The sequence below is a fragment of the Aptenodytes patagonicus genome, chromosome 2 (assembly GCF_965638725.1).
Source record: "Aptenodytes patagonicus chromosome 2, bAptPat1.pri.cur, whole genome shotgun sequence".
Lineage (NCBI taxonomy): Eukaryota > Metazoa > Chordata > Aves > Sphenisciformes > Spheniscidae > Aptenodytes > Aptenodytes patagonicus.
This window is the reverse complement of record NC_134950.1, coordinates 128,096,631-128,108,715: the sequence shown is the minus strand read 5'-3', so window position 1 is coordinate 128,108,715 and position 12,085 is coordinate 128,096,631.

The window sequence follows — 12,085 nt, the reverse complement described above, 5'->3', positions numbered from 1 at the left end:
GGCTTCATGTCGTGTAAGACATTACAGCACAAGGTATTGCTTCCCAGGTCATACACTTGTCCCAAGCAAGTGTATCACAGAGCTAATGTTTCTCAAATATTCCATCGTCTGTCCAACAGTGTGTTTTTCTTGTTCCACCATTTCCTGGTTCCCCATTCCCAAGAAACTGAAATAAATATAGTTTGAGAGACTAAATTTCACTAGAATCAGCGCCTGGAAAAATCTCAAGGATGACACCACCCATCTTACAAGCAGTAAAGTAGTAAGACATGGCAACTCAAGTGTTGTTTTTTAAAGAAAGTGACACATGGTAGTCCTGGTTTTTTTGCATTCCTTGCTGCTTTTTGAAGTGTGTTAGACAACTCTAAAAATAGGTATGAGTGTAATTGCCAGGCATTTGTAAGGGAGCCTGTTTGTGAATGCCAAAGAGATTTGAAGGTAGATACATTTTGAAAAATTGGAGCTGGAGCAGTTCCTTTTCCTTCATCCCACATGTTGTTTGGGGGGATACAAGAGCAGAGCGCGTGTCCACGCATGGTGCAGTACAGCCCTGCTAGCCATCTGCAGCAAAAGGAACTGTAAGGTATGCAGCCAGCAGAGGTGGTGCTGTTTCATAAAACATATGCTACCTTTTTCAATAATAATACCTCTAAAACACAACTGCAGTGTTTTTGTGCATGTGTTTCAATGCTTATGAAAGCTACCAGTTGCAGATACTGGTATAGACTCTCATAGCTTTCCTGAAGTCAGTGGAACTGAGATAGTTTTATAGTTCTCTATTTGTTCCAAAGAAGAGGAAGAAAATGTGCAGCCTTGCTACCTTCTTTTGCTCCAACATGACCCTGATCTTGACACATCACCATCATGTTCCAGAAAGACAACTGAAATGCTTCCTTTGTCTCTTTCTGCCTGCTGTCCCTACGGACGAGCAGCCCCTGATGACTTAGGGGCAGCAAGCAGGACATGCTAGACCCTGGGCATTAGTGAGAGCATAGGGCTGTTCACAGTGGCTGTAGCTCACGTAGACAGAGCCACTTTAGCTTTAAAGTAGCTAGCTTGGGCGCTGCTGATGGCATGGGAGCCAGGACAGCTTTAGTGCAAAGTCTGCCCAGGAATACTTAAGTGGTTAGCACATGCATACTTTGTAGTAGCCACAAATGACATAGTTTGAAGGGTTGCATAAATGAGCAATGGGTAAGCATGGCTTATGAGAGGGTTACCCGGTGTTCTTCACTACTCTGCTTTTGTTGAGACTGGGAGGATGATCGTGCAATAGCCCCAAGCTGTGACCGCTCATTTGCAATGTGGAGAAGTGGCTGCTTAGAGCCCAGGCCGGTGATTCCACCGCAAAGCCTGTTTGGTCACCTGGGACCTAGACCGACTCTGAACAAGCGGTATTGTGGTTAAGGAGTATACACCTATCACGAGTTTCCCGAGTCATGCAATCATTTGATTCAAAGCCTCTAAATTAAAATTTTCAGTTGCAAGGCTTTTAGCATTACAGCTCCCAATATACTTCATTCTCAGTTCTGAAAACGTAGAGGACAACTGCCACAGAAAAGAAAAGAAGGGAAAATGCATTTCCAGTCAAGTGTATGCAGTATATGATGTTTCTTACATGTATATTGCAACAGTTTTCAAAATACTCTTTCCTGAAATAATTTTAGGCTTAATTAGTACTTTAGAAGATTTGTTCTTTGAAGATCTGTAATGACCAAAAAATGTTTAGTTTGTTACTGAATTATATCTTTCTTAATCAGTAACAATTACATGTACTTAGGTGTGAAGCATGCGTTCTTTGACACATCTCAAAACACCTTACAAAGGAGCACAGCGTGCAGTTCATTATTATACCCCACCATGTCAGATGACTCACATTGTTGTTATTCAGTCATCAACAGATATTTAAAACCAAATTCCATGGAATTTTAATTGTTTACTGTGCTATCTCTGGACATTATTTTTACCCATTAATATGTCAGCCAATATTGTAATATGTTTTTCACCTAATTTGGCAAGGCAATTACCTCAAATTAGGAACTCATCTTTTTGTGTAGTTAGTTTTTAAAGGCAAAGATGCTTTGTATGATCTGAATACAGTTTGTAAAATCTGAAAACCTCCACATGCACTTTTGCTTGTCTTTGAGCCTGGCAATAGTTGAGATATTGAATTTTATTAAAATGTCCAAATAAACCATTACTCTTGTACTGGTGGTGGTGTGTGCCAAACAGTAGCCCGAAGCAGAGCTGCTTGGCTCTGTTAAAACCCTGAACTAATAGATTCATAATGAAAGCAACAATTCAAACTAAACTGTAAGAAGCATGGAAGGGCCTATTCATCTCTCATAAAAACGAGCATGTTGTTTCATTACTGTTCTGTGGTAAGAGGGGCCACATTTTGACTCACCCTCGAAAGCACACACAATATTTGTGCACACAGCCTCTCCACGAGGAGATTCCTCAGCACATGTAGGAAGTGCTGCCCAACCCCTTCTTGCACATGAATATAAGGGACAGGAAAAAAGGAATAGGATGAAAAATCACTCCTTGAGTTTAGGGTGAAGAAAAGATCAACATCTCACTTCAGTTCTGTCTTGAAGGCTTAAATGGAAGAAAATTGCACAGGCCTGTGCCAGCCCTCTGCATCAGGGTGGGTGCTATTCCAAAATGCAGCGCAGTTTTACATGCCCAACAGGGAACAGTGGTACGCTGCTTTAAAAATCTGCTTCTTTGTAGGTCAGGTACAGATACATGTCTTGCCTCAGTGATGACTAATAAGAACTTCAAATTCAGTTCTCTTTTTTTTTTTCAGCATACGGTTCCAGATGAATTAAAGGATTTCTTTCCACCCTGTTTTTTACTGAATCATATTATTTCTAAGATCGTGATCTTCTGAACTCATACATACACAGAGATCTTACCACCCAAATGTTTTCAACCATTCATCTCCCCCAAATTAATTTTTATACTTATTTTCATAATGCTTCTGTATGATCTAGAGAATGGTATTTGTCATAAAATGGAAAATTGAAGTACAGCTGACTCTTCTCTTACCTGTTCTCCTTGACTTTTGAAATTGATCTGTCCTCGGTTTTAGACAAACAATGCTATTTCAGAAATGTCTCATTAGTATAAACAATGATGTAGTTGATGGTTTTCTCCTGACAGTGTAGCATCCATATATAAGATCCGTTGCTACTGTGCTCATGCTGTATTTCTGTAAGCACAAACAATGCATCATCACTGGACAATAATTTTGCCAGATCAAGGCTGCGACTTTGCCCTCTGAGGGTTGTCTCTAAGCAGATAGTGCTGTTGAACTAGACAGAAGGATTTACAATGAACCTCTTTTTAATTATCATGCATAACTCTAGGGAGCTTTTCAAAATGGTCGCTCTGAGTAATTTTAATATGTTTCTATAAGGTTTAAAGTGATACAGGTCCAGAGGCAGAATAATATGTATGGCTATTTTTAAATGCTAGTGTAAAACCCCAGCTGCACAGCTTTGTCTGTATTCATATTTTATTAATCAGCCCATTTTAATGTCCTCACTTTTCTCTCTCTCTCATTCTCTTCCTCTAAGTCCCTGCGCAGCTGCTTCCCAGAGACCATTTTAAAATTAATTCTAATGATTTTACGCACTTTTAATATGACTATCATCACAAGACTGTTCTCTTAGTGAACCAAGTCGGTAGCTGGCAGCAGTATTATTTGGGGACCTCGTCTCATTGTTTCCCCCAAACTGACAAGAGTCAGGCCAAATCCTTGGTCTAATCCTGTTGACTTGTTTACAATTTAAATGAATTTAAATGAATGTGCCACAGGATAATTGGCTCCCTTAAAATATAATAGCAACATAAAGAGGGTCTAACCTCCAGCTGTTTTTCAGAGAGGGAGACAGCTTAGACAAACCTTGTGACCAGGCTCATTCCCTACAACCAGAAAAACCCTGCACCTGTGATGAATTTTCTCTGGCCTGTTGGGCATCTGGGGCAATTACTCTCCTCCGATTAATGATCGGTTTTGACTAACAGTTTCAGATACTCCACTAAGCCTGAAAGAGTTCTTGGCAGACCACTGATTCTAAGTGGGGTCTAATGTTTATCCAGCTTAAACACAGTCTGGATGACAGCTTTTAGTGCCTTTCAGCATAATAGTTAACAAAAACTCTAGTCAGAATTTGTGCACTTAACTAGTTAAACAAGAGCAAAAAAGTCTGATTTTATTGACAGCCAGAAGGAAGGAGGCAATTATGTTTCAAATGGTTCTGCTTACTTGATCTTCTTCTTTTCTTTTGTTTTACAGTTGCTCTTGTGGATCACTATGTATCTATTAAGAGTCAGTAACATCAGCTTTGGCAATTTGCCTAAGATCAGTGCCTTGTAACAAAAAATCCCTTAGTAGGCTTCTTTGCAGAAAGTCAAACTTGTCCCGCTTCCTAAAAACCCGAGAGAGAGTGTTCATGCTTTTCATTTTCCCAGGACCTCTGGTTCTTTCATGGTGCTTCTCCATCCTGGTTGCACTGGCAAAGCTTAATTCAATGGGGGGTTCACATTGGACTGTCTTCTATGGAATTCTCCTAAAAAGGAAACTGTTGAAGAATAATTATGAGAATCACAGACTATGTTAAATGTCCGCCAGCTTCTCTTCAGAGTTTAGTTTATGAGGGGGAAAAAATGCACATCTTGTTAGGGTTTCAATCTTGGTCCTCTCTGATGTCCAGCACCAAAGAACAGTAATAACAAGGGACGTCCGATATCTGATATATGTGAAGAGAAGGAAATCTTCACACATAGGAGATATATATATATATATATGTATATTACTACAGATCATGTCATTTCCCCTGTAGTACCTGTTATTACACCATAACATAATTGTCTTGCAAGAAAATTTCATGGAAGATGAAAGTACTTTTTTTCAACCAACTGGCTGCAGGAAAAAAAATAGCGATCTAATAACAGCTTTTATACAGCATTTTCCATCTTGTGAGCAAGAGCTACTTTGAAAGTAAATTGCATATACCTTCCCATTTTACCTAGGTGGAAACTATGTGCGTAAGCATGAGGGATCATTTAACCTATATATTCTGTTTTCCCAGTGTGTCCGTAGGTATTGTTAAAAGTGTCACTCAGCAAAAGACTTAGGCACAGAGTTAACTTTAAATCCTTTAAAAGGCTCAGTTGAAGTCAATGGCAGTACTCCTGGTGCATAATATTGAGCAGATGTATAAATACCTGCAGGATCAGGATCTTAGGTTGGCAGGTTCTTTGGGGCACATCATACTTCTCTTTCTATTCATGTAAAATACCGTGTAAATATATGGCAAAACATGCACATTCAGTAAATATGCACAATAACCCAGTGAATTTGGCTAACAGTTTTCTATATAACAATAATAGACATAATTAAAAAAATTCAACCTAAAACCTAATCAATCAAGTTGATTATTTTGAAAGACTCAAGATAACAGATCCTGGGTACCATGTGAGTTCTTCCAGAGCAGTTGAGTTTTTGTAAGTCCTCATGATATTGTGCATAAAGTAAGAAATATCTTCAATATCCTCTGAACAGTGTCTCAGATGTCCAAGTCTCAGATGGCTGGAATGAATACCTGTTATGTTATTGTTAGTTGTTGCTGGATTACTTTTTTAAAATCTCTTTTTCTTCTGTTTCAGGAAGATAATAAATCCACCAAATTTTCTCATTTTCCGCCCAGACACCCTGCAGACTGCTTCTGGGATAGTGCTGGTTGCTTCTTATATGTCCCATCATAAACAATTATTCTTTATGCAAACTTTTTTTTTTTTCCATCTGGGTATTAAAAATTACAGCAAGAATTATGCAATAGAGGATTTGTTTGGAAAACCTCATTTGCAGGAAAATGAAAATGCAGGAAAAACCTCATGTAAATGAAAACCTGTACATACACTCAATGAGACAAGCCCATTCCTTAAATAAAACTGTAGTTTAAGAGAAACCTGTCATAAATCTAAACCAAGAAGAATATCTTGATGAGCTGAGGCTATAATGTATCCTTTCGTCCTACTCTGCAGCAACAAAAAGTATCCACAGTTCTGTGATGATAAGCATTATATGAAGCTATACCTACTGTGCTCTTGTAAGCTGCCAGGTGCAAACATTTCGGGGATCTAGAATACCATGGTTTATTCATTTTGTTTATGAACAATTTGCAGTGTCACACTATTCATTACACTTATTAGTGATTAATACAACACTCATAAGTATATTATTCAGAGGCAGTAAGTCATGGAGATGTGCATCTATACTGGTATAATACACATACATGTGTTTTCTGTCTTGTTTCACCAGTCTGAGTTGGTTTTCATTCATTCCTTTCTATGACTCTCTGGGTAAGAGGTTAAAAACAAGTTATCACTAGTTATGTTAGTCTACATAGAGGAACAGCTGATTTATGTTTATTCAGTAATGATTTTCTGGATGGAGCCACTTGCACCTCGCAACCATACCAAAACACCATGGTGCCTTTGTGAATGTTTTGCCAGAGGGGGTGTTAAATATCCGAGTTCTCACACAGGGATGCTGAGCACCCTCACCTGTCACAAAGATGAAACATCTAATAGCTTAGGGCTGGAAGTCTTCAGAAACCTGCTCTGAGCGGGGCTTCTCCATGAGCAAGCTGTCTGGTTGTCCTGCAGTCCTGTCCTATCAGCGTAGGCAGGAAGGGACTACGGATGGCAGAAGCTGTGAGGCTAGGTCTCTCCTACTAAAGGCAGGTACCTCTGAGAATTTCTTTCCACGCATGCAAGGCAAAGACCTGCAAGCAAATGGCAGTATTTTGTGTTGGCGTCTTTTTAAAATTTTGTCAGGAGTTGCTTTGTTTTTGAATTCTCCATGGGTTTGTCTCTCCCTGACCAGTGGTACTGGAGACTGTTTGGCGCTTGTGACTCATGGTGTAAACTACCTGTATTCCTGGAAGCCCTGGAAAAGTAGGGACTGTTATTATGTTATGTACAGGCTTTACATTTCCTCACAATTTAAGGCCAAGAGAGATCATCAGATTGTCTAGTCTGATGTCCTCTGTATCAGAGGCTATTAAGTGTTGTACATGTACCTCAAGGTTGAGACAATTACTTTCATTAGCCCATAGTATTTTAGTCCTTGAGAAACCAAACTGGTATGTGTCTAAAGCAGTACCTGAGATCCCTGCAATACTTGAGAACTGATTAGGCGTGACATGCCCAGATAATCACAGAAACAATCCACGCAAAAAATCCACCATCCTTGCCAATCTGAGCTAGAAAAATCTCTACTGCTCCTGGGCTTGGCTTAATTCAGACCCAAGCATCAGATGTCTAAAATAATTTTCTGCATTGGTTTACTCTCTTCCTCGCTACAGCAAAATAAATAATACATGCTTCAAGGGAAGGCAGAAACTTCTACTGCAGAATGTATAAGGCCAAATATCCTCTGGGAGGAGTGGAGAAGGGATTCTTCCTCACTGCTGTAGGCAGCCAACTGGAGCTCTCAGTATGGGATTTGATTATACTCATTATCTTAATGCCAACCTGCAAATGTCTGAGTGGGCAGGGTGTAATTCAAGCCATCTTGTTTCAGCCATAATGGAAGAAGTTGCACAGATGCATCATTCTAATGGATGTAGGGCTAGAGTGATCACCAGGGGATCTACCCTGATGTGACCCTCCTTCCCTCCCTGTTTGAGGCTGCTCTGTCCATTAGTTGTCCCAGAAGCTGAAGTAAAGCCTGTATTTAAGAAAGACAGCCAGTTTTTAAGACAAGATCAAGCAATGGTGAGTGCACCACCTCCCTTCGTAAGCTCTTACAGAGTTTAATTACCTTTACTGCTAGAAAATTGCATCTGATTTCAAGGTTGATTACATCTAACCTTAAACTTCCAGTCACTGGATTTAGTTGTGCTTTTGTCAGCAAAAGTGAAAAAGCTCTCCGCTATCTGTTACCTTTTCCCTGTATCCTCTCAACCTTTTCTTGAGTAAGTGGAATATGTCCAGCTCTTTAAGCCTCCCATCTCAAGACTTGTGCTTGACTTGCAAAATATTTGGATTTTCTCCAATATTTTCTCATCTTCTTTAAAATGCAGGCACCAGAACTGTGCTTGATATTTTGGAAACACGCAAGGGCTATGCTGAGTCCTTTCCACAGCATTGCACTGAGATCTCATGTTAGGGGTGATTATCTAGGGTAATCGCTTTTTATCATTCCCTGAGTCTCTGTTCTCTGAGACAGTGCCCATTCCTACAAGCTTTTGGTTCCCAGAGGTATTAATATGCATTTGACTGTAGTAAAATGAATTTAGTGTGCTGCTTGTTGGACAGTGATCATTTAGCCAAATCAAATCACTGCAGAAGTAATATATCTTCTTTATTTACTGTGCTAAAATACATTGTGTCATATGCAAGCCTTTAAAGCAAAGATTTTATCTCATGGCCTGGACTGCTGAAAACAATATAAAATAGTATTAGGTGAAGATTGTTTCTGATTCTGTTGGGAAAGATCCCCACATTGAATGAAACCTCACCATTAAAAGACTACATTTTGAAATTTGTCAGTGAGATACTTCTTAATCCTCATACTGGGTGACCTGTTAAATCCATGTAATGCAAGACTTGAAATCAAAATGTCATGTGATATTAAGTCAACCGCCTTGCAGAAATCCAAGTACGTCCTATCAATACAGCTGCTTTTCTCATGCAGACCTGTAATCTTTTATATAAATCTTCTAAATAACCAAAAATTCCACAACAAGTGTGTCTGACAAGACCTAACTTCCACTAACCTGTTTTGACTAGCATTAAATATACTTATTCTCCGGTTCTTTTTCTAATATTTAAGTATCCCAGAAATGCATGCTATTTTGTGAGCAGCCCAAAACACCAATTTCAAGTAATGGATGGCACATAGCAGAAAAATATACTTCCCTGCTTATATTTTTCTCTAAATCAGAGCTAGGTGGAGTATGAGCTGATCTAGTTGACCTTATTTACAACCGCTGTTTCTCTTTCAGAACTAATGAATTATTGACAGTCTAAGGATTTTCTGTTATTTAAAACAGAAACTCTCCTCTATAATACAGTGCAACTCTTCACTATGTAGAAAAGGGACTATGCGCAAAAGTAGCGAGATCTTTCAAAATGACAAAACCTGCCAAATACTGGAAAACAGAAGCTACTGGTACTTCTTGAAGGGAGTGTTTAAGGCCCAGTCCTCAAACCCTTGTGAGAATAGCAGTGCTTAGAAATCAAGATGGTCTGCACATTGCTACCACAGGGCTTAAGCGAGATTAAGAGACACAAAGGATTTGTACCGGCCCTCTGCAAAGATGGCTTTTCTCCATTATTAATCTTCTTGGGGCAAAACCTCATCACCTATACGTGCAGTGGCAGTACCTGTGGGCTGAGAGGAGCATGAAAACTGTTGGCACCATCAAGCCTAGAGAGACAGCAGAAGTAGGTATCCAATTTAGGAATACAGCTATAGCGTGAACACTGTACTTTGTGTTGCTTTTAGCATTCCCAGGATACAAAATGTCATGCTTTTTGCTGCTCTTGTGGCTCAACGCAGACTACTGCTGTGGGCCCTGCATGTGTCCTCCCTTTGAGCATGGAGTAATCCTAAGGAGAATGTGCTGCTGACACATCTTTGCACTGTCCTCTACAAAAAAATCACACTCTGGCCCATGAACAGAAGAAATATTCCCTCTAAACTCCTAAGCACATGCTGCTGGAGGTAAGGCTGTTGCGAGGTTTAGTTCTTTAATGTACCTACATCTAGAATATGAATTTCATACCATTGTTGGCTATGAAAATAATTGATCCTCTAGTAAAAGGAATATTAGTTAATGGGTAACGAGAAAGGCACTCAATTTACCTCAGCACTGGAAGAAGTGGTATTCTTCGCTGATTTTTGTACAAAGTTATTAGTATCTGGGAAGCTTAAAGGAACAGATGGTAACAGATGATTCTTTAATTTAGCCATTGAAATATTTTGTTAGTTTATAAATTTTTAAGGATCCAACCCTGTAAAGTCTTATTTGTATGAATAACCGTTACTCACAAACAGTCTCGCTGAATTATGTAGGGTTTTTTGCATTAGAAAAAATAATTTGCGTAAAGGTTGGTAGTACTGGGCCCTTAAATATTTATAAACACTTATCAAAATTATTTTATGAGGTAAACTTAAGAACCATCTGGTATCACCTATTATTTTATGCTCCCTAATTTTCATAACTATGTGTAGAAGTCGTCAAGTATTAGCAGTTCCTTTCTTATCTGAGGGCAGCCAAATGACCTTCTCCTCATCCTTTAACTTATACTCCTTCCTAAGAGAGGACTAATCCTTTCACTTCTACTGATCATGTAAAATGGACATGTGATGCCAATAAGTTAATGAGCAAATCTGCTAGTGGGTTTGTTCATGGAGCTAAGAAGTTTCTTCCACCTATAATAATAATATATTCTTTCTACTGCACACACAGCCAACTGAGGGGGGGCATCACATCAGCTGTACTTCAGTTCTTAAAAATCTGTGACATTTTTAACAGCAAGTAGCTGTGCATCCCTTCACAGTAATTTTCCCCAGAAAAAATACTTTCTTCTCCTTTTCAGAGATGTACTAAACACCCATTAATTTCAACTGAAGTTGTAGATGCTTAGCTGCTCTCAGGAGTGAGTCTTTGAATACAAACCTGCAAACCAGCTACTCATGTGCAGCTGGTCAAAAAACTTTTTATAAGCTGCAATTTCAGCAACAAAAATAAGTATTTCTATCTTTTGTGCAGTTCTTTTTTCCTTAACACAAGCAATCACTCTTAAATCAATAGGATGAATAACATCATGGCTAATGCAGTAAGTTAAGTTATGCAGGCTAAGATCAGTCTTCCCTTATATTGTTATGCTATGTAACTATGCAAATGGTTCATTCCACAAAGTGCAACTAGAGGTTCAATTTTAAAGGGAAATTACCGCATGGAAGACATCCGTTTTCATCTAATCAAATAAACCTTTTTTTTTTTTTTTTACTGTTGAGCCAAATGAAAAGCAGATCTGCTGATCTTCTTTTTCATTTAAAAAAAATTTAACAGCAGCAAACCACTCCAAGGAGGTTTGCAATGCTTGTCATATGAATATTAGTATTGTGGGTATGAGCAACGAAGTGCATCCATCCTGGGTGCTACACCCAGTTGTTAGATGCCTATATACTGGACAGTGAAAATATAAACACAAGCTGAATTTGAAGAAATGGCTCCTGCACATTAGATTTTGGGTTCTCAGCAACGATTAGTATTTTTCTACTGCCTTAAAATGAATCTGAGTCAGTTTCAGTTAAAGGAATAAAACTCACAAAGCCTGAAAAACATTTCCCATTGGAAATAATACAGGGCTGGCAGTCCAGTCATGGCTGCTTCTGCTGACTTTGTGACATGATCCAACACACTGTAAACAGGAATGCATGCTCATGTACTAAGTTTTTATTTTTTAACTGATTATGTCTTCAAAGCTGGATTGAGTCAGTCAGCGTGAGGAATGTGTAAGGAACTGATAAAAGTGATTTTTATCAAGTTGCTTCATATTTGCTATTTCCTCTTATACTAATAAGAATGTAAAATGATAGGCATACATAAAAGTGTTCATGAGCCAATTTGCAAATATTCTTAGGAGCAAAAAAGCAGGTTTTGACATAATACAAAGGCCTGGTCCTACATTATCTTGCTAATATGATTCAGACAGATTACTCAGTGACTTAAGTATTTACTTGGGTAGAGACTCCCAGGACTGAGGTTTAATGATGGAGAATGGCATTTAGCAGTGCATATTAGTTGCATGTTTTTCCTTCTTCCGCCCCGGAAAAGACCACCTATCTGGCCATAGCAGTGGTCCTTCTGACCCAGCAGTTTCTTTTTAACAATGGCCTATATGGAGAGAAAACAGTTTTGTATAGTTAGAGGCAAAAAAAGCCCCTAGGAAATCCAAGCCAATTCATTTTCTGTTCCATGTAGCATCTTAGGAGGCTTTCACCTTAAAGCAAACCAGCTACCAAGCAAAGATGAATCTTTCTAAACCCCTT